This window comes from Eptesicus fuscus, chromosome 1 (genome assembly GCF_027574615.1).
Source record: "Eptesicus fuscus isolate TK198812 chromosome 1, DD_ASM_mEF_20220401, whole genome shotgun sequence".
Classification (NCBI taxonomy): domain Eukaryota; kingdom Metazoa; phylum Chordata; class Mammalia; order Chiroptera; family Vespertilionidae; genus Eptesicus; species Eptesicus fuscus.
Window position 1 is genome coordinate 79,402,895 of NC_072473.1, and position 22,496 is coordinate 79,425,390.

General features: G+C 38.3%; 1 protein-coding gene across 3 annotated transcripts in view; it reads right to left on the minus strand.

Moving 5' to 3' along the window:
• ACSL4 (acyl-CoA synthetase long chain family member 4) overlaps positions 1–22,496 on the minus strand; it is an 83,551-nt gene that overhangs the window by 56,228 nt on the left and 4,827 nt on the right. The gene's annotated exons all lie outside the window — the stretch shown is intronic.

Below are 22,496 nucleotides of genomic sequence, written 5' to 3' on the forward strand. Positions count from 1 at the left end.
ACCTGAGTCAACACTTGTAAGGGAGCTTTAGTCATCATCCTTAGAGACCTGCTTCATCTAACCGGAGTGGCAGTTATAACCTAATTTGCATATATACTGACCAATCAGAGTGGTTCCATAACAACCAATCAGAATGTGTGAAGCCAACCAATCAGGACAGTTCTATTTGGACCAATCAGACTGTGCAAATTTTGATACCTCATTTGCATAAAAATGGAGTAACCCATAACCAGGGCAGCCTTTGATTTATCTTTATGGAGCACACTTTATGCTTCTACCAGAGACTGCCTTTCTTGAATTTGTAAACTGTTCACTCAATAAAATTTCTCAGATTTCCCCACCCCAGATAGGAGACCCCTATTGGCATTAGATAGGTGGCAGTGAATATGATAAATTTAGCATGAATATGATAAATTATACACACACACACACACACACACACACACACACATTGTGTGTGTATAAAAATAAAGGTATTGCCCAGCCAGTGTGGTTCAGTGGCTAAGCATTGATCTATGAACCAGGAGGTCACGGTTTGATTCCAGGTCAGGGCACATGCCCCAGTTGTGGGCTCAATCCCCAGGAGGGGGCGTGCAGGAGGCAGCGGATCAATGATTTTCTCTCATCATTGATGTTCCTATCTCTCCCTACCTTCCTCTCTGAAATCAATAAAAATATTTTTTAAAAAAACAAATAAATAGCCTGGCCAGCTTGGCTCAGTGGTTGAGCATCAACGTGTGAACCAGGAGGTCACGATTCGATTCCTGGTTGGGGCACATGCCCGGGTTGCGGGCTCGATCTCCAGTGTGGGGCATGCAGGTGGCAGCCAATCAATGATTCTCTCTCATCATTGATGTTTCTATTTCTCTCTCCCTCTCCCTTCCTCTCTGAAGTCAATAAAAATATATTTTAAAAAATAAAATAAAAAATAAAAGTATCTAGTCTACAATGTAAGTATCAGACTTCAACTAGGACAGAAGAGAAACCACATGCAAATTTCCATCCTTACTTACGAAGTTGTAGACTTTCAGAGACAAAATAGGCTTTAAAATCAGAAACGCTTCTCTCTCTCCCCGTCAAAACACCATAGGAGTTAAAAGAGGGTCTACTTTCTCGAACATTACAATCTTATGTGATTAGCTATATAGTAAAATTAAGAATTTCTTTCCAATCACTAGTGATTAGTTTTAATCTTAAGATGAATGTCTGAATATTAGAAAACAACAAAAATGTGCACTATTCCTATCTTTTCAGCTACCTAGGATTAAATTAACAACAGTACCAAGAGAGAAAAGTACATTCTCTTTAAAAACATTCAGTATATCAAATGCATTTAAATAACAATTTTTAAAGTCACAAACCTCAATAAATACTATTTGTAAGGTCTAAGACACAGCTTGACTATTATGAAACAACCACTGGGGGTGAAATGTTTTAATAGAGGAAAATTGTTGTCACACAGGTAACTCATGAATCAGGACCAACAATCTTACGATACTGATTTTTAAAATATTTTTATAAATAGATTGCATAATATCAAACATTGAACTTACCAAATCTCTTCCAAGTTTATTCAGGAAGTGTGTTGAAACATGGATGGTACTGAATTTACAAGGCTTTCATTAAAATACAAAGACCTGAACAATACTTGAAAGAAGTGTTTATTACTTTAAGTGATCCTGTGTGACGATCAAAACTTTCCAAAAAATTTGTGCAATTTTTAGCAAAAGTTACATTTTGTTTTTAAAGACAACAAAATATGAGTCAAGAGAAATATGCACAGAAAGGACTAACATAATGAACAATAAGTAGCCATGGAGCAATAACTTTATGAGAAAAAATTATCACTTTCCATTACATTAAAGCTAAGATTGATAAACTGCTTGAGAAAGGAAAAATATATTTTTAGAAACACAGACTCAGAGCTAAAATATGGCCCATTTCAATGATTCTCAAAGTATCTGGGGCCACCAGTTCCTTACACCACTGCCGTTTATAGTATTACATTGCCACTTTCATTTTTGCCAGCAATAATTGTATTTACTAAAACAGATAGCAAGGCACTGGAGTTTCATCAAAAGTAATGCAAATTAAGAACAAAGAAACTTCTCGGTGCAGTCAAATGTATTTTTAAAAGGCACTTTATATACTGTTGACAGAAGTGTAAATTGGTACAAGCTTTATAGAAAGCAATCTGGCAATATGCACCACAAGGCCTTAAGTCATACTTAATTGCCTAGTAATTTCACTTCCTACTTCTAAGAATATGCTAAGAAAATAATCAGAAATACAAACACAAAAATGTAGACAAGAGTCATCATTGTAATATAAATAACAGAAAAACTAGAAATAACTTTGAATGCCCAAAAGGAGATTGGTAAATAATGATGTAACCATATGATTAAATACTATAGTCATCAAATGCAACATTATCAAAGAATATTCAAGGATATAGGAAATATATGACGTGAAATTGGTTAAACATGAAACTTAAAAGTACAGTATCAGCTTCTTCAAATATATGTAGGCTCCAAGACAAATGTTCTGGATTATAGAATTATAGGTGATTTTGTTTTATCCTTATATTTTATTTAAATTTCCAAAAACTGCTACAGTGAATATATTACTTTTATCATTTAACTAGAGACTTGATGCATGAAATTCTTGCAAGGGACTTGGCCCTTGGAGCCCCGGCTTCATCCAGAAGGTCGTCCTGACAATTGTCTGGAAGGTTGTCCAGACGGGTCGTTCTGCTGTTCGGTCTAATTAGCATATTAGCTCTTTATTATATCATTTAATAAGTAAAAAATACAGCACTAGTCTTTTAATTAATTTTGTATGTTGATAAGTAACAACAAATATGGCTATGTGGCCCTACTCAAGTGGCAAAGTGACACTAAAAGGAGCCACAAGTTGACCTCAATTGCTACAAAAAGATTAGACACGTCTGTTTTTAAACTCAAAGGAAAATAAATTTGTTTTGCTTGTGTACTTTAAAATAAAATTAAGTTTCTTTTCTCTTACTATAAAATGTTAAATGTGACATTGTAGTCACCTATGTCAAAATGTGACTAACAAAATTTGACTATTACTAGCAAGTGAATAAAGAATATCAAACAGCCAGACAATCATGAGGGGTTGTGCACAAATGGAAATATATAATTTTTTAAAGCTCAGAGTTCTACTCACTTATCCTATTAAACCAACAGGAACTCAAATGCCAGAGCTAGATGATATCTGCATAAGATTTAATAGGTACCATGACATACTTGCACTTTTTCTGCTCCAAAAGGAAAAGGTTTTCACCTGACCAGAACCAACCCCCTTATGGTAAGTGAGGCCTGCCACTGAAAAAGTATCACAAGGTATCACAAGACAAAAGGCACCAAATGGATATCACGTATTTGGTTTCCACTCAGGTGATAACAGGGATTATGAAAGGAGAGGATTTCAGAAGTTAGTTCTCCATCACTACCCTCTTGTTTACAACCTAAACTCTAAGATCAACAACTCAAACTTCAGAGGATATCATCTTACCTAAGACTGTCTTGCTTTAGACATTAGACATTACAATAAACTTAACATCATGTTACAAATATGTACGAGCTAAGATAATGTCTAAAAGAATTAGGAGTCAGAAAAGGCTGAATCATTTCTTCCCTCAAAGTTTTCATTTCAAAACATTTTGGGCAACAGCAAGGTATAATTAAGTAATCTCACTTCCTGGAAGGCCCACACACTTCTGAATGTGCCCTTCAATAACCTCAACAGGGCCTCACAGCACAGACTTTAACAATGCAAAAACTTGTAAAAAATACAGCTGTTATACATACAATTTCACTGCAATATACAATAATACACTTACTTGAAATTTAATGATTTTGCTCCAAGTAAAGGGAAATCTACCTGTAGCTGCTGGATACCTCAAATGGATTGAGCCAATGCTTCTGAAGCTAAGTTCATTTGATCTCTGTATGAATTGGTTAAAATGAGGGTGATCACATTTCCCACCTTGTTAAGGTCTGTTCCCTGGTTTACACTTACTGTTCACTGTAATTATTATCAGAGCCCTCCCCTTTTTTTTTTGCAAAATATCCTTAGTGATGACCCATAGAGAACAAGGCAAGAATGCCCTGGCTACATCAGCAGAAGCCAACATTCACTACTAGAAAAGATATTTCCAAGTACTAGCTCCTGATTGAATCCACAGTAATATACAAATGGGCAAGTAAATAAAAGCACCAGCTCTTTGCCATTTTACACACACACACACACACACACACACACACACACACACACACACACGACTCTCTATTACTTGTTTCCACTTCCAATATCAAATTGTGGCAAGCTTAAATAGTTTGTGTACAACTGTACACCCAACTTCTAAAATCTAGGGTAAGACCTTAACTAATAACTTCAAACGGAAGTCGATTCCTCATCTTAAAAAAATACATACTTGTATTTTAGGTACATAAAGAATAAATCAGGTCCAATGTACGAAAATATCTCCAAGTAAAGATTTTTAATTTATATGACTTTTAAAGGCTATAGACCTATTTAAGAAGCTGTGTTAACCCTTTAACTAACTTTAAAAGTCATAGAAAAGGATATGGCCAAGTTAAATTGAGCATTCAAAAACAAAAATTCTAGCCTTGCAGGCAGTACATATCTTATACTTATTTTTTGCCAAAAAAAAAAAATACAACCAATTGTAACTTCCCATCTATGATTTTCTGGGAAATACCAGTTAACAAACTTAAGAGTTGCATAGCAAATGAGGTATTTGATTTCCAATCAGTGATAAAAGACTAAAACTAACCGGAAAGTTTCTGGGCTAACCCAGATACTATAAGCTTAAGGGATTTTTCACATACTCATAAGTTCCAGCTCTAGGAATAGTCTGTGACCAGTATAGATTTCATTTAACATTGCCCATCAGAAAAGAAGACCACAGATAAGTTGACATGATAAGATGCTATGCTTCATGGAAGTCTGTACAGTTGACCAATGATGCTTCAACATGACACAATGCCTTGCTGAAAAGCAGTCTATTGTGGTAGTGAGGGGCCAATATCCTGAGGCCAGATGGCCTGGGTTCAATTCCTGGCTGTTCCACTTCCCAGAGTTTTATGACCTTAGGCAAATTATTTAACCTCTTTGCCTCATTTACAACTTTAAAATGGAGGGAATAATAATACTACCTACGGGGCCTGTTGTGAGGTTTAAAAGATTGATCTCTGAGCTCCAGCCACCTAAGTTTCTCAAAAACACCAGGTTTAATCTTCACCTCAACATCTGGCACATGCTTTTCCCTCTGCCAAGAACATTCTCTTCCCTTTTTCTGGCTTCCTTTAGGTCTGAGCTTAAATAACACTTCTAAAAGGCCTTCCTTCAGGTGCCTCTTCTATTTGCTCTCCCAGCACCCATAGAGTACAGCACTTAAACTTGTTCAAGTTTCTGTTCCCCTGTTGGGCTGTAAGCCCATTAAAGCCAGAAGTCAAGTCTGTCCTGATCACCACTATAATCTTCAGAATCTAGCACAGTACAGGTGCACAGTAGGTGCTTACTATATAGTTCTTGAATGAACATGGAATGAAATAGTAAGTCATATTCAAGAGAAAGGAAAACAAAGAATGTCTTCTGAGTTAAAAATTTCACTGTAGGTAGTAGTTTATACCTCTTCACATCTGAGATACATAGGAGTGCTTCCTCCCATATATTGAGAAACTTGAAATTAAACATGAGAAGTGTCATATTTTAACAAAGTAAAAACTTTACAACCATTCTGGGTAGGAATCATGGCTTCATAGCAGAGAAATAGCAGTTGATTCAGTGTGTTTTCTCTATTCCATGTCCCATATTCCAAAGCCTTTATTTAAATAAGAATAACACCACAAAAGTATATGGCAGGTAATGTTTCCTGAATATTATTATCTGGGCTAAAGGAAACCCATAAGTGCCACTGGCATAGGTGGGGAGAAAAGAAAGGTGAGATCATGAACATGGAAGAGCATAAAAGAAAGGAAAAGAGGTAAAAGTATTTGAAATGTTGGAGAGCAGTACAGCAACATCAGCAGATCATCTGTAAGGCACCACTGGGTGGCACCAATATCTTAATTATCTAATACAGTTATGGAACCAGGAAACAGCCTTTGGGCTACCTTGCAGAGCTTAGGTTGAATGCTCAGATGTCTATTTTCAAAATACTATGGGCAGATGCAGTTCACTGGAGTTCAAGTTCTCTGCATATATATGTCTTTGACATGGCATAGGTCTTAAGGGTGTTGTAAATTTCAGAGCCACCTGGGAGGTGTTTGTTAACATTTTTACCAGGCCAACATGTTTCAGAGTCGACTTACCATTCTAACATGCAGAAATTCTCAGTTGAGTGAGAGGCCAGGGATTCTCAGTGGGATAAAAATATGGGGACGGGGGGCGGGGAAGAGATCCGAGCAACCTCAAAAAATTTTCCAAACTATTAAGTTGAACCATATAAAATTTTCAATAGTCACAAATCTGTTACATACCAAAAAAAAAAAGGGCAATTTCAAATGGTTCAACCTAATACACACATACTTTGAATCATTGATTTAATGAGCTACATTTACTGATAAGAGTATGTCATTTTTCAGGTTTGTTGGGGTGGGGGAAGATTGAGAATACCTGCACAGTTTGACCTTAAGTAATGAAGAATTAAATAATCAAAGAAATTGAAACAAAATACCTAAGAATAGAGAATAATTAAAGTATAACTATATTAAAAAACAGCAGACATGGGAAGATACTCACAAAAATGTAAATGCCATATTAAGAGTAAAAAAAAAGTAAGTCACAAAAAAATAGTATATGAAACACACTTCTAATCTGTTTTTTAGGGAAATCCAAAGGTTTTTGGGGGATGGATTTATATTCTCTATAGAAAAAAATATGGAAGGATATATACTAAAAATTTCAGTAGTTGTCTCTGTATAGGGGAATTGTAGTTGGATTGTCTTTTTATCTATTCACTAGAGGCCCGGTGCATGAAATTCATGCGGGGGCGGGGGTGTGTGTCCCTCAGCCTAGCCTGCACCCTCTCCAATCTGGGATCCCTCTCACAATCCAGGACTGCTGGCTCCCAACTGCTCGCCTGCCTGCCTTCCTGACTGCCCCTAACCACTTCTGCCTGCCAGCCTGATCACCCCCTAACCACTCCCCTGCCAGCCTGATTGATGCCTAACTGCTCCCCTGCCAGCCTTTTTGCCCCTAACTGCCCTCCTCTGCAGGCCTGGTCACCCCTAACTGCCTCCCCTGCAGGCCTGGTCACCCCTAACTGCCCTCCCCTGCAGGCCTGGTCACCCCTAACTGCCCTCCCCTGCAGGCCTGGTCACCCCTAACTGCCCTCCCCTGCAGGCCTGGGTCACTCCCAACTGCCCTTCCCTGCAGGCCCAGTCACCCCCAACTTCCCTCCTCTGCCGGCCTGGTCACCCCTAACTGCCCTCCCTTGCAGGCCTGGTCCCTCCCAATTGCCCTACCTCGCTGGCCATCTTGTGGCGGGCATATTGTGTCCACATGGGGGGCAGTCATCTTTGACCACATGGGGGCAGCCATCTTGTGTGTTGGAGTGACAGTCAATTTGCATATTACTCTTTTATTAGATAGGATATTTTCTAAAATAAACATATATAACAATTTTGGATCCTAGAACAGGAAAAAAAACTTTGGTAGAAAAACTAGGGAAATCCAAATAAATTCTACAGTTTAATTAAAAGTATTGCACCAATGTTATGTAAAATAGTAACATTAGGGAGTGCTGGGTAAAGATATATAGGACCTCTGGACTATCTTTATGAGTGTGTTATAAATCTAAAATTATTTCAAAATGAAATATGCATTTTAAAAATAAGCCATGTAATAAGATCACATTTTAAAAATCTAGAAGAAAGCCCTGTCTGGTGTGTCTTGGTTGAGTATTGTCCCATGAACTGAGAGGTCTCCTGTTGATTCCCCGTCAGGGCACATACCCTGGTTGTGGGCTCGATCCCCATGCAGGAGGCAGCCAAATGATGTTTCTCTCTCATGGATATTTCTTTCTCTCTCTCCCTCTACCTTCCTCTCTCTCCTAAAATCAATAAAACATATTTTTAAAGCTAGAAGAAAGAATCTATTTGGTTAAGAGATCCCTACAGCCCTAGCCGGTTTGGCTCAGTGGATAGAGCGTCAGCCTGCGGACTCAAGGGTCCCAGGTTCGATTCCGGTTAAGGGCATGTACTTTGCTTGCGGGCACATCCCCAGTGGGGGGTGTGCAGGAGGCAGCTGATCGATGTTTCTCTCTCATCGATGTTTCTAACTCTCTATCCCTCTCCCTTCCTCTCTGTAAAAAATCAATAAAATATATTTAAAAAAAAGAGAGATCCCTACATATGAACAATACATTGGAATAAAACTTCCCTGGTACTAAGTCACTAGGACTTTCTAGCATGGCAACAGAAAGTTGTAAAGACTATTCCATAATATGGCCTCTCTAAAATATGAAAGTGATGTTACCCTATTGTGCATAGACTAAATTGAAGCAGAAGACAAATGGTTAAGTCTCTATTTTCTTTCATTTTGTAAACATCATTCTTAAAGATTAAATGCCATAATAACATTTTTATTTGAGGAAGGGGATTAAAAATAATTACAGCCAGTAACAACCGTTTTCCTTGGTAATATTTTTTAAAATCTAGTTTCCCAAATCCTGGGCATTGAGAGGTGCAGGCAAATGTATTTGTCCAAGAAATATTCAGTGAACATATGTTTTGTACTTGTGGAGCTTACCATTCAATAGATAATACTTTAAATGAACATTAGACTAACACAGAGAGCAGACATATAGGTAGAATAGGAAAAGAGGGTCACCCTTGAAGCAACCCTCAACCCTGTAATAATAACACACCCAACCAGACAATTATATATTTTTAAAAAGCTAATAATAACAGTTACCCTCTGGGATTATCCAGTTACACCTGTTACTGCTTAGGTATCAGTTGGCTTGCCTAAACATGATTTTTAAAAAAACTTCCTTCAAATATTGGGGAAAGGAAATGTATACATATATTTAAAAAATCAGAAATGTAAAATGACTTGATTAACTTCATCTGGGGACTACTTGTGGCTATTACAAACAAGACTGCCTACTACTCCAGCAAGTATAAAATTTGGAATAGGTTAATTCCACTGTGAAACACACCCAATGTAGGATTTATTACTTAAGTATTTAAAATGCCTCAATATGAGGCACTTTTGCATAGGATGAGATCCAAAACAAGAATTTCAAGAACAGATTCAAAGAGAAGCACCAGAGTACTAAAAACTCCCAAGCAGAGCAGAAGTCTTTTCTCATCTCAGTGAAAAACTGTTTAAGGAAGGGGTAACGTATTCTGTATTCCGGTACAAAGGTCAGCCAAGGACCTGCTACAGTTCCAACCATGTTACTATTTCCTGCTAGTAGATATCACCCACTTATCCCTAAAGCATTTAACTTCTGCTGCATCTGCAATGTAATTTGCCTTTAAGACATTTCTTGGCAGTTATTTCTGTAAATATTTAATCTAAAACATATCATATTTAAACTAGGTTTTAATTCCTTGAAGTATCTGCAACTAATGCCAGCAGCAATAAATGGTAAGAGGGTGGTTTTCTGTCTCATGTCTATGGGGCAATCTGCTGCTTATTCTTCAAAAGCAAAAACTAAGGTCAACACAAAGGAAGTTTTGAAAGCAAAAGTTCTCTTTTTCTATACATCTGAAGGTCTGATGGTTATGTGACAGTGTCTTACAGTATTCTCAAAATTTTTCCAACACCCCCATATTATGGTTTCCAGCACTGGTATGCCTGAAAGTAGAGGGGAAAGGCATTGAGTGAGGAGGTTCAGTGCCTAGTGCCAAGCTCAGGCCAACATCCTGATCTTTCAACAGCAATGGGGCAGTGCCACTAAAAGCAAGAAAAAGTTGTGTGTGTTTTTTTAAATGGGTCCAGCAATAAAAGGACATGGCCCCAGATCTGGCCAAGTACCAAACTCCATCTTAAACACATTCCTAATTACTCTTCCCAATGCAAAAGAAATGAAGAAAACGTTTCGATTTTCATGAGAAAACGTTACGATTTCTAGAAGCGAATGGACAAATAAAATTACCTCAGTGTTACATTAGCTAGGAATTACGCAAAGTTAGAGACATCAACAAGGTTGAAAAACAATCCTTTCAACCAAAATTAGATACTTCAAAATAAGTAGCTTGCATCTCATTAAAGTCATTAAAGTTCTATGTATGTATGTGTGTGTGTGTGTGTGTGTGTGTGTGTGTGTGTGTATTATAACAGTACAAGTAGTTTTGAGAACTGCAAGTAGTTTTTACTCAATATTGCAGATTTCCACTGGAGACTAATATCATTAAACACTGCAGGGCTTCTCACTATGTATACAGTAAATCCTCACTTTACATCATTGATAGGTTCTGCAACTTTAAGCAAAACCATATATGAGCAAAATCACTGTTACTCACAAAGTTATAATAAAGCGACACGGAACTAAATGATGCTATTTAAGGACCTGCTATATATACTAGTACACTTAACTTAAGGAACCCCACAGACTAAAACTTGTTTTTAAAATATGTGTGTAAAGTACAAAATAGAGTTGAGATTAATGGTTTTCAAAACTCAGGGTCCACTTTAGCTTAAACCATAAATTCACTGCCACCTGCTCCTCCTTTGGTAAATGCCCTAGTATAGCACCCACCTCCTCTTTCCTGTCAGAAGTACCCTAAGCAACATGTACCTTCGAACAAGGGCAGGGAGGGAGCTGGTGAAGAACAATTGCGTAAATGCAAGACACCACTGACATAAGACAGGGATTGCGGGGGGGGGGGGGGGGCCTATGACACTGGAATGTTCTCCCAAAGGCCAGAGATGGCACCTTTGTAGACCCCCATGGAGCTAGGATACAAGACAGTTAGCAGGGCTGATGCAAGTGTATTTTTATCCCCACTGAATACTTGGTACTCTTGGGGCTGTGAATCATCTCTCATTCACAAATAAATGCTCAGTCCCAAAAGAAATGCTGTAAAAGTGATGTGGGGAAACTCCATTTCAAAACAGAAATAATAAAGGAGGTGGGGGTTTCACCATGAAGGTTTTTGTTTTGCAGTTGTCTCTTCTAATACTGCTTTAAAGGAAACCACCTGTAAAGAAGTAAATTTTAGGGGGGTATTTCCTAAACAAAGCTACTCCCCTGCAAACATTTTAATACTCAATAGTCACTTGGTGGTCAAGACAATATTAAAATTAGTGTGAACATGTGAATAAATTAAATAATCACTACAAAGAATCCCATTAGCAGGTTGCTATAATTCACAACAGTGAGCCTGAACCCTGCCTTTTCTAGTTTCCACCTCATGAAAACTACTTGCTTCACAGAAATTCTAACCTACTCTTGTAGGGAATTGCCTGAACACAGAGGGAATCCCAAATATTTTACTTTAAACCATCCTACACTAACCTTGCACTTGACCAAATCCTGGAGGTTCTGTGATTCCAGGTATAAGAATACCATGACACCTGGTCTATTTTTTATCTGTTCTATTTGTTTGAAACATATCCATCTGACACTTGCTTATAGTTAATTCTGCCCAATTTTACCTCTCAATTAAGTTATGATTTGTCAACTACTCTTTTAAGCTACTTCTCAACTTAGTATCTTCAGTGGTCATGTGGAACATAGCACCTTTTCACTTGGATTCATCCCATGACATATTAGTGCTACTTCTATCTTCTCTTCTCCTTTCAAAGCTACAACTGAATTTTACACTCATCCACCAAGTTCCTGTTTCCTATCTGAGGGAAGTTTTCAGCTTACGGATTATTTGAGAAGCAGAAATGACTAAGATGGAGGTGTCTCCCACTTTTAAAAAGTTCACTTTGCCGGAACCGGTTTGGCTCAGTGGATAGAGCGTCGGCCTGCGGCCTCAAAGGTCCCGGGTTCGATTCTGGTCAAGGGCATGTACCTTGGTTGTGGGCACATCCCCAGTAGGGGGTGTGCAGGAGGCAGCTGATCGATGTTTCTCTCTCATCGATGTTTCTAGTTCTCTATCCCTCTCTCTTCCTCTCTGTAAAAAATCAATAAAATATATTTTTAAAAAAAGTTCACTTTATGCCAATTCACTTTTACAAAAGAGGTACATTAATACCTGTTTTGCTAACTGAATGAAATATGAGTATTTTTGCTTTTATGAAACAGGTGAAGTGTGAAAATAGTGTTCAGTGTTTGTTTTGCAGTGAGCCCTTACAGAGGCAACATGCACCCCCAACAGCAAGAACAGCCCCACCCAGCTCCTTCCTGAGACCTATACTCAGCATCTCAGCCTGAAGCCACCAAAACTTTGAACTGGGTGAGCATCTGTGCTTTAGCTCAATTTATTCTGTGCATCTGTTAGCAAGATGTGTCCTAAGGTAACTGCTTCTTCACTTTATACAAATTGAGCTTAGGAATAGTTTCATAAGAATGCTCTATTTTTATATAGCAAGAGAAACCTTTAATCTGAACATAATGACAGATCACTATTTCAGTGGTAGCACCTCTGCACATTTCTCCAGGTTTTCTTTGATGACTCGTCACTCAGGTACCTCCAGGGCAGTGGTCCTTCAAAACCTTATCATTACTTTTTTATAGTATAAAAATACTTTAAGCACATAGGTAATAAACAGAACACCGAAGAGAAAAAAGGTATTTCACCATACCTTACACTGCATTAACTTCATAACCACTAGAATCCACCATTAATGTTTACCACATCTCTCTAATAAACTACATCTCACATGCCCCTCTCATTAATCAAGTCAGAAATAGGGACCCTCTATGGTGACTTCCCCATAAAATCAGCTAATTTGACAGTGCCTGAGAGAAAAACCCTCATGCTGTGACATCAATTCCAAAAAGCCAAGAAGCACAGCCTTAGAGATCAGAGGTACTGTTTCAAATTCCATAATAAAAGCATGAGTTGCTAACTAGCCTTCATATTAACATCACTGTCTACATGGTAGACTCTTTATAAAAGACTCTATTGAATCCATGGAAAAGTATTAAAGTATCAAAGTTTTCAGTGTAAATTAAGATATTTCTCTCTCTCTCTCTCTCTCTCTCTCTCTTGTGTGTGTGTATAGTTTGTTCTAGAGACCAATTATTTTAACTAGAATAGAACACTATATTTACATGACACCATGTTGTTCTTTTCTCACCAAGATATCTTTTTCACTTATTCAGAGTGACCGATCATGAAAGATGTTTACTATACAGTGTCAAGTTAAAGTAAAGAAGTTACAAATCACTGTGTACAATAAAGGTGGGGAATGTCCAGCCCATGGGCCGCATAAAGCCTGTGAAATCATTTGGTCTGGCCCTGCCAAGGAATTAGGAGTGAGTTAATTAAATGTTTGACTAAATATAACAGGCTAATTTTTTAGTTGATAATTCTGTATGGTCTACGAATGATGTTATAAATATCCAAATGGCCCTTTGCAGAAAAGAGAGAAAAAAGGTTCTCCACTTCTGGTGTATAGCAAGAACCCATTGTGTAGAATGATACAAGTTTGCACATGTGTATGCCTATGTGTATATATGGGCATGCAAGTGTCCATGCATGTGTGTACACAAACATGTGTGCACAAGCATATACTGGGATTAGGTGTTTTTCTTTTTTCTTTACACTTACACTTTCAACATAGAAAATTTTAAAAATACAAATGGTATTTTAATGAAGGGAGAAAAGTATTTTTAAAAAATACCCAAATGCTCATTAAGTACAAGGTACTACACCTCTAGCACAGTGTCACTGTAAAATTTACAATGAGGAAACAACATTGCAAGTGTCGCCCAGTGTGTAAAAGTTTGATATTATTAATCTCTATAGTTACTATCAAAACAGTACTCATAAATTTAGAAATACACGGTAGAATGGTACAGGATAAAAAATAAAAGAATCTCTAAATGGCTCCTCTAATACTACTCCCTTTTCCTCTAGAGATTACTGGTGGTATGTATCAACTAGACCTTTTTGTGTTACCCATACACATGGTAAGGTCTTGTGTTCTTTTAGATAAGTGTAATAATGCTATATAGACTGTTATATAACTCTTTCCCTTCCCCACACCCTTTTAACAATGCTTTGGAACTTCTATGCCAGTTTAGATAGGTCCAAGGGGCTTCTTTCCTCTAAAAGCTCTAGAGTGTTCCATATAACAGCATATTATTATTAAAATCATTCCCCTATTAATGGATAGTTAGGTTACTTCCAAGTTTTCACTGTTATGACCTGTTTCACTACAGTAAAATCTTATGTATATCTTTATATACATGTGTAGATATTTCCCTAGAATAGGTTCCTAACAGAATTGCTGGGTAAAAAAAAAAAAGTACATTTAAAAAATAAGAGGATTGGAGAAACCAAGATGGCGGCATAGGTAAACACCTAAACTGCTGCCTCGCACAACAATTTCAAAACTACAACTAAAAGACAGAACAGACATCACCCAGAACCACAGGAAAGCTGGCTGACTGGAAATTCTACAACTAGAAGGAAAGATAAAACCACAAGGAAAATCAGAGGGGCCGTAAAAGCCTGAGGTAGAGAGGCGCGTGCGCGTGGAGAGGGCTGGCAACTAAGTACACAGCTAGCTTTCTCAATTGGGAGAAAGACAAAAGCTCCCGACTGCTCTGAACTCCAGTTCTGGGCGAGACTCAAGGGGACCCAGACTCATATGGGGAGAAACTGGATTGTCTAGCAGTGGGCAGAAGGCGAGGGCGGCTTTCTCTCAGAGGTGCTTGCAGCGATTACCATGGGACACTGAGACAAAGGGGCCTCTTAGAGCAGGGCTGATGGGAAGCCATTGCCGTGTGCTCCGCCCTGAGACTTCGCCCCATCCAAGATGAGCACAGAGGCTTTTGCAAGTCTTATTTCATAAGGGTGTCTCCAGCACAGAAGTTCTCCCATCATAGATACAGCTGATCCTCACAGCCAGTTGGCCTGGAGGTCAATTCCTCCCAGTGATATCAACAACAATCAAGGCTTAACTACAACAAGACTGTGCACACAGCCCACAAAGGGGTGCACCAAGAGTGTCCACCTCAGGTAACTGGGGAGGCTGAGCCACTGGGCCCTATAGGACACCTCGCACACAAAGCCACTCTATCAACTCAGGGAAGCGGCCAAAATGTGGAGACAAAGAAACAGGTCACAAATAAAAGAAATGGAGGAAAGCAAACGACTGGATATAGAGTTCAAAACCACGGTTATAAGGTTTTTCAAGAATTTTCTATTAAAGGCCGATAAATTTAGCGAGACCCTCGAGGATATGAAAAAGGACCAACTAGAAATTATGCATACACTGACTGAAATAAAAAATAATATACAGAGATCCAACAGCAGACTAGAGGATCGCAAGAATCAAGTCAAAGACTTGAAATACAAAGAAGCAAAAAACACCCAAACGGAAAAGCAAAAAGAAAAAGGAATCCAAAATATGAAGATAGTGTAAGGAGCCTCTGGGACGACTTCAAGCGTACCAACATCAGAATTATGGGGGTGCCAAAAGAAGAGAGAGAACATGATACTGAAAACCTATTTGAAGAAATAATGACAGAAAACTTCCCCCACCTGGTAAAAGAAATAGACTTACAAGTCCAGGAAGCGCAGAGAACCCGAAACAAAAGGAATCCAAAGAGGACCACACCAAGACACATCATAATTAAAATGCCAAGAGCAAAAGACAAAGAGAGAATATTAAAAGCAGCAAGAGAAAAACAGTTAGTTACCTATAAGGGAGCACCCATACTATTGTCAGCTGATTTCTCAAAAGAAACTATGCAGGCCAGAAGGGAATAGCAAGGAATAGTCAAAGTGATGAATAGCAAGAGCCTACAACCAAGATGACTCTACCCAGCAAAGCTATCATTTAGAATTGAAGGTCAGATAAAGAGCTTCACAGATAAGAAAAAGCTAAAGGTGTCCATTACCGCCAAACCAGTATTATATGAAATGCTGAAAGGTATTCTTTAAGAAGAGGAAGAAGAAGAAAAAGTTAAATATAAAAATTATGAACAACAAATAGATATCTATCAACAAGTGAATCTAAATATCAATTGAATAAAAAATCTGATGAACAGGATAAACTGGTGAATATAATAGAATCAGGGGCATAGAAAGGGAGTGGACTGACAAATCTCAGGCTCGGGGGGGGACGGGGTGTGAGGGTGCGGAGATTGGACAAAAATCGTACACCTATGGATGAGGACAGTGGGGGGGTAGGGCAGAGGGTGGGGTTGGAACCAGGTGGAGGGGAGCTATGGGGGGAAAAAAGAGAAACAACTGTAATAATCTGAACAATAAAGATTTATTTAAAAATATAAGAGGAAGATCGAACCAAGATGGCGGCAAAGTTAAACAACTAAACTGCGCTGCGCACAACAATTTCAAAAATACAACTAAAAGACAAAGTGTCTACCACCCAGAACCACGGGAAAGCTGGCTGAATGGTAGATTTACAACTAAGAAGGAAAAAGAAAGAACAAACGCGGAAGGGCTGAGGTACAGAGGCGCGTGAATCGGGCTGGTGGCGGGCAACGGGGCGCGCCGCTTTTTTTCCAACCCAAAGGGAGATAAGATCCTGATCACTCTGAAATCCAGTTTCTGGGGACGTGCGGGGACCCAGACACCTACAGAGAGAAGCTGGATTCTCGGCCATCGTGTTGGAAAGTGAGAGTGACTTTCTTGCAGAGGTGCGCCCAGCAATCAGTGTTTACTGCGCTGGAGCACGGGGCGCAGGGACTTGGAAAAACGCGGAAAGTCAGAAAAGGCAGACTAGCAGCCATTGCTGTTTGCCACACCCTAGCCTAGTGATGCCCTGAGACCCCGCCCTGCCCTGAAACCCGCCCCGCCCTGAGACCCGCCCTGCACATCCTACAAACCCACCCAGGCTCCAAACAGCAGCTTTTGCATATAAATGGTCTGCCCTGTGGCAGCTTAACCAAATAAACTGCAGCTCCAGTCAGACTGCTCCTAAACCACCCAAATGAAGAGGAGAAAACTGCAGTTTTTGCTGTAACTCCTACTGAGTGGCCTCAGACAGTAGCTGACCTGCACCCCATTGGAGATCCAGAAACGAGGGCATCTAGTGGTCGGTGTGAGACAACACCAGATTTCAACCACTCGCATAAGGGACACATTCAAGAAGCAGACTCAGTGAGCGCCAAAGCCCTACTGGAACAAGTCCCGGCCCATAAACGTGTCTCCAGCACAGCAATTCTTCCTTTATAGACACAGCGGGTCCTCACAGCCAATTGGCCTGGAAGTCAATTCCTCCCAGTGACACCAACAACAATCAAGACTTAACTACAACAAGGCTGTACACACAGTCTGAAAAGGGGTGCACCAAGAGCGTCCACCTCAGGTAACTGGGAGGCTGACCGTTGAACCAATAGGGCACAATAGGACACAAAGCTACCCTACCAACTCAGGGAAGCAGCAAAAATGAGGAGGCAAGGAAACAGATCCCAAACCAAAGAAATGGAGGAGAACAAATGACTGGACATAGAGTTCAAAACCACGGTTATAAGGTTTTTCAAGAATTTCATGGAAAAAGCCGATAAATTTAATCAGACCCTCGAGGATATGAAAAAGGTCCAACTAGAAATGAAACATACACTGACTGAAATAAAAAATATTATACAGAGAACCAGCAGCAGACTAGAGGAACGCAAGAATCAAGTCAAAGATTTGGAATACAAAGAGGCAAAGGACACGCCTCCAGAAAAGCAACAAGAGAAGAGAATTCAGAAAGTCGAAAATAGTGTAAGAAGCCTCTGGGACAACTTCAAGCGTACCAGCATCCAAATTTTTGGGGTGCCAGAAGAAGAGAGAGAGCAAGACGCTGAAAACCTATTTGAAGAAATAATGACAGAAAACTTCCCCCACCTGGTAAAAGAAATAGACTTACAAGTCCAGGAAGCGCAGAGAACCCAAAACAAAAGGAATCCAAAGAGGACCACACCAAGACACATCATAATTAAAATGCCAAGGGCAAAAGACAAAGAGAGAATCTTACAAGCAGCAAGAGAAAAACAGTTAGTTACCTACAAGGGAGCACCCATACGATTATCAGCTGATTTCTCAACAGAAACTATGCAGGCCAGACGGGAATGGCAAGAAATATTCAAAGTGATGAATAGCAAGAACCTACAACCAAGACTACTCTACCCAGCAAAGTTATCATTCAGAATTGAAGGGTGGATAAAGAGCTTCACAGATAAGAAAAAGCTAAAGGAATTCATCACCACCAAACCAGTATTATATGAAATGCTGAAAGGTATTATTTAAAAGGAGGAAAAAGAAGAAAAAAGTAAAGATAAAAATTATGAACAACAAATACATACCTATCAAAAAGTGAATCTAAAAGTCAAGTGAATTAAAAATCTGAAGAACAGAGTAGACTGGTGAACATAATAGAATCAGGGGCATAGAATGGGAGTGGATTGATAATTCTCAGGGGGAAGGGGGTGTCTGTGTGGGAGGTACGGGAAGAGACTGGACAAAATCATATACCTATGGATAAGGATAGCGAGGGGGGAGGTAAGGGCAGAGGGAAGGGTGGGAACTGGGTGGAGGGGAGATATGGGGGGGGGGGAAGGAGAAACAACTGTAATAATCTGAACAACAAAGATTTATTTTTAAAAAAATAAGAGCATTTTGGTATTCTTTATCAAAAAGTTTAACAATTTGCACTCTCATTAATAGTGTATAGCACTGCCCAGTTCTTTCCAAAAGTGAATGTTATAGTTTTGGTGAAAATTGTATTTAAGAAAAGGAAACAGCAGCCAAATTGGAGTCACTTTTGCTAAGACCCATCACCAAACCAAAACTTAATAGCTAATCTAATTGTAGTTTCAGTCTCTCCCAGGAGTAGAAATTCAAACCAATTAGTCTGAAATTTCCTGATCAATACCAGGATAAAATCTTTGCCATCCCCACCCTGGCTAGTGTGGTTTGGCTGGTTGGGCATTGTCCTGTGCACTGAAAGGTTGCCCGTTCCATTCTTGGTCAGGGCACCTGCCTGGATTGTTAGCTCAATCACCGGTAAGGGTTGTGTGGGAGGCAAACAGTTGATGCTTCACTCTTACATCGATGTTTCTCTCTTCCTCTCCCTTCCTGTCTCTCTTTTAAAAAATCTTAAAAATTAATCTTTGCCATTCCCTTCCAAAAAAAGAAAAAGAAAAGAAATGACCTGGCCTAAAAATAATCTTTTATTTTATTTTACTAATAACATACCTGCTACATCATTCTTCCTATAAAAAAAATCTTCCATTTTGTGCCACCCCTCAGAACACCTGGCTAGTTGCTAGAAGAGATGTTGCTTGATTCATAAATTGCTTAATAAAGTAGATCACAGCTTCAAATTTACTGGATTGAATTTTGTTCTTTAACAATGGTTTCAATATCCCTAATTACTACAGTGAATTTTAGTATACTTTCTTTTTTATTCATCTTTTTTTTCTGGGAAATGCCAATTCATAACCTCTGCCACTTTTTCAAATGGGTGTCTTTTTTCTTATTGATTTGTTGGAGCTCTTTACATATCATGGATATAAAGTAGAAGCCTTTTAATATAATGTTATTTGAAACAGATGATTAGTTAATTGAAAATGTCAATTAAGATGAATAATCATAAAAATGCATATGACAAATAATTCATTTTATCTTGATTTCATTTTGTCAGCAGTAAATGTACACTCATTCATCAAACTTTTGATATAGAGCCAAGAAGACAAAACTTTTTATTTAACTCCAGGCCCACTGAGTTTAAAGAAATTTAAACAGGATTCTTAGACAACATATAACTTCAAAGAACTCAAAACACATTGGCAAAGCACTGAGTAAAGAACACTTTTAGATTTTTATATTTATTTTATATGAATCTTTTATCATCTTACCCTATCTGGACAGTAATAACTTGATTTCTTCAACTCTTTCAAAAACAATTTGTTTTGTATTAAAAAATGAACCTGCTCTGACTGGTGGTGTTCAGTGGTTAGGATGTCGACCAGAGCACCAAAGGGTCGTGGGTTCAATTCCCAGTCAAGGGCAAGTACCTGTGTTGCAGGTTTGACCCTGGCCAGGTCAGGGCACGTAAGGTAGGCAACCAATCAATGTATCTCTCTCTCTCTCTCACATCTCTCTCTCTTTCTCTCTCTCTCCCTCCCTTTCTCCCTCTCTTCCTCCATCAGTCCATCAGTGTCCGTCCCTTCCACTCTCTCTAAAAATCAATGGAAAAAATATTCTTGGGTGAGGATTAAAAAAAAATGATCCTAAAGTAACTATCACCCAGCTTCAAAAATTATCCATATGTGCTGTATTTTATTTCTTTTATATCTCTACACACTCCGCATACCCACCACCCCTCATATCATTTGAAGCAAATCCCAGATATCACATTATTTCATCTGTAAACTTTCAGTAAGACCTTCAATTCCCTCCCTCATATTTATCACATTACAAAATATGAAAATAAATTAGATATTTACAAAAACAGGCAGCATGTATAAATTCAGTGATAAAAGCATCTGTTCTACTGATGGGTACACAAGCACACTAGTATACTGGAGATCAGCCTACTAATAGCAAGTGTTCACTATACAGTTTAGTTTACAGAGAAAATGAAAAGCATCATTTAATGTGGTGAGTCAGTTAAGTGAAAGTCAATTAAATATTCTACTGCATATGTAGAAACTCAGTCTGTCATCTGCCTTTTTAACTTTGTTTTGGTTGTCTTATGCTTTCCAGACATTTTTTAAATATATGCTTATATTTTTAAATACATTCTTAATTTATTTTTAGTGTATGATGTGAGATGGAATCAATTTCTTTCCAAATGTATAATCAAATGTCCTAACTTGATTTCCATTTTCAACATTACATATATAGGTCATTTAAAAGAACTGAAGTGTTGCCCTGGCCAAGTGGCTCAGTTGGTTGGAGCATTGTCCCATACACCAAAAGGTTGTAGGTTCCTTCCCTGATTGGTGTACAGTCTATCAATGTCCCTCTCTCTTTCTCTCTCTCTCCCTCTCTCTCTCTCTGCCACTTCTTCTCTCTCTAAAAATCAATAAAAACACCCCCAGGTGAGGATTTAAAAAGTAAGAAGTGTCAACTTCTAATTTATAAAAGAATGTTATTTTTTTAAAAAACAATAAACCAACAGTCTAAGGACAGCTTAATAGGCTCAAACTACTATGTATTTCTTAATCACATAGCAGTTCTGGGAGCAGGAATAACAGCAGTGCCATTCCTGACTCTTTAATTACCACTCTGGCAACAACAAAATCACCAAAGGACATCAGGACCACATAGGCCTCTTTCTGAATCTCACTAACTGCCATACCTGTGAATTTACATTCACAAAAAATAGCCCACACATGACAACAGAATCAACCCTCTTCATCCATTCCTTAATGTTGCTCTTGGACAACAAACAGTATCTTATGGACTTAGTAAAGACAATGAATACACTCTTCCCAACCACAATTTCCCATGGAAACATAACTAAAAGGTACTAAAAGTATAGGTAAATTTTGTTAAATTTCCTTTATAACATAAAGACTCAATGAATTTCAAGGTTGTTTTGTCCCTAGGCAAACTTTTTCTGTAAGGACCAGGTATTAAATAGGCTTTTAGGGCCATAGTTCTCTGTTTCAACTTTGAGACTGTTATTTTAAAATTTTGAATGCAGCGACAATACATAAATGAAATGATGTGGCTGTGTTATATCAGAAGTTGTACTTGGGATTTTTTTTGTTGTTCTTGTTTCGTGTGTGTGTGTGTGTGTGTGTGTGTGTGTGTGTGTGTGTGTGTGTTGTGTGTGTTGTTTTTGTTTTTACAAAAACAGGTGGTGAGCAACATTTGGCTATTGGCAGGATTTGGCTAGTCCTTGCATTATATCAATGGTTAATCTTTTTGAAAATAGCAATCCACTACCCTAGCTGTACACTTATTTGAGCAAATATGGTGACATGAAGGGACAAGTAATCATTTCATTACCACATTACAGAAATAAATACTTTCAAAGTTAATCACTAACCTTTTCCTGTAACTTCTCATATGATCACATACATTTTCAAAATATAAAATTACAAGTCCCCTTCAAGCTAACATTTTAAAAGGTAATTAAAATGAACATTGAGTAGCTACTACAAAAGGAAAACACACAGTCTAAACATACAAATTCAATAATCTTTTATTCATTATTATGATAATGAGTATAAAAAATCTACTAAGTACATGGTCATGATTCGCAACTTCACTACTCAAAATGCAGAATAAATATCCAAAGTACATTTAAGTGAGAACACAACTTTTTTTCCTTTGGGTTATTTACCAAAAAACCTTCATTTTAAAAAAACCCACACAGTTTTGCCAAAATATGTTTAATTT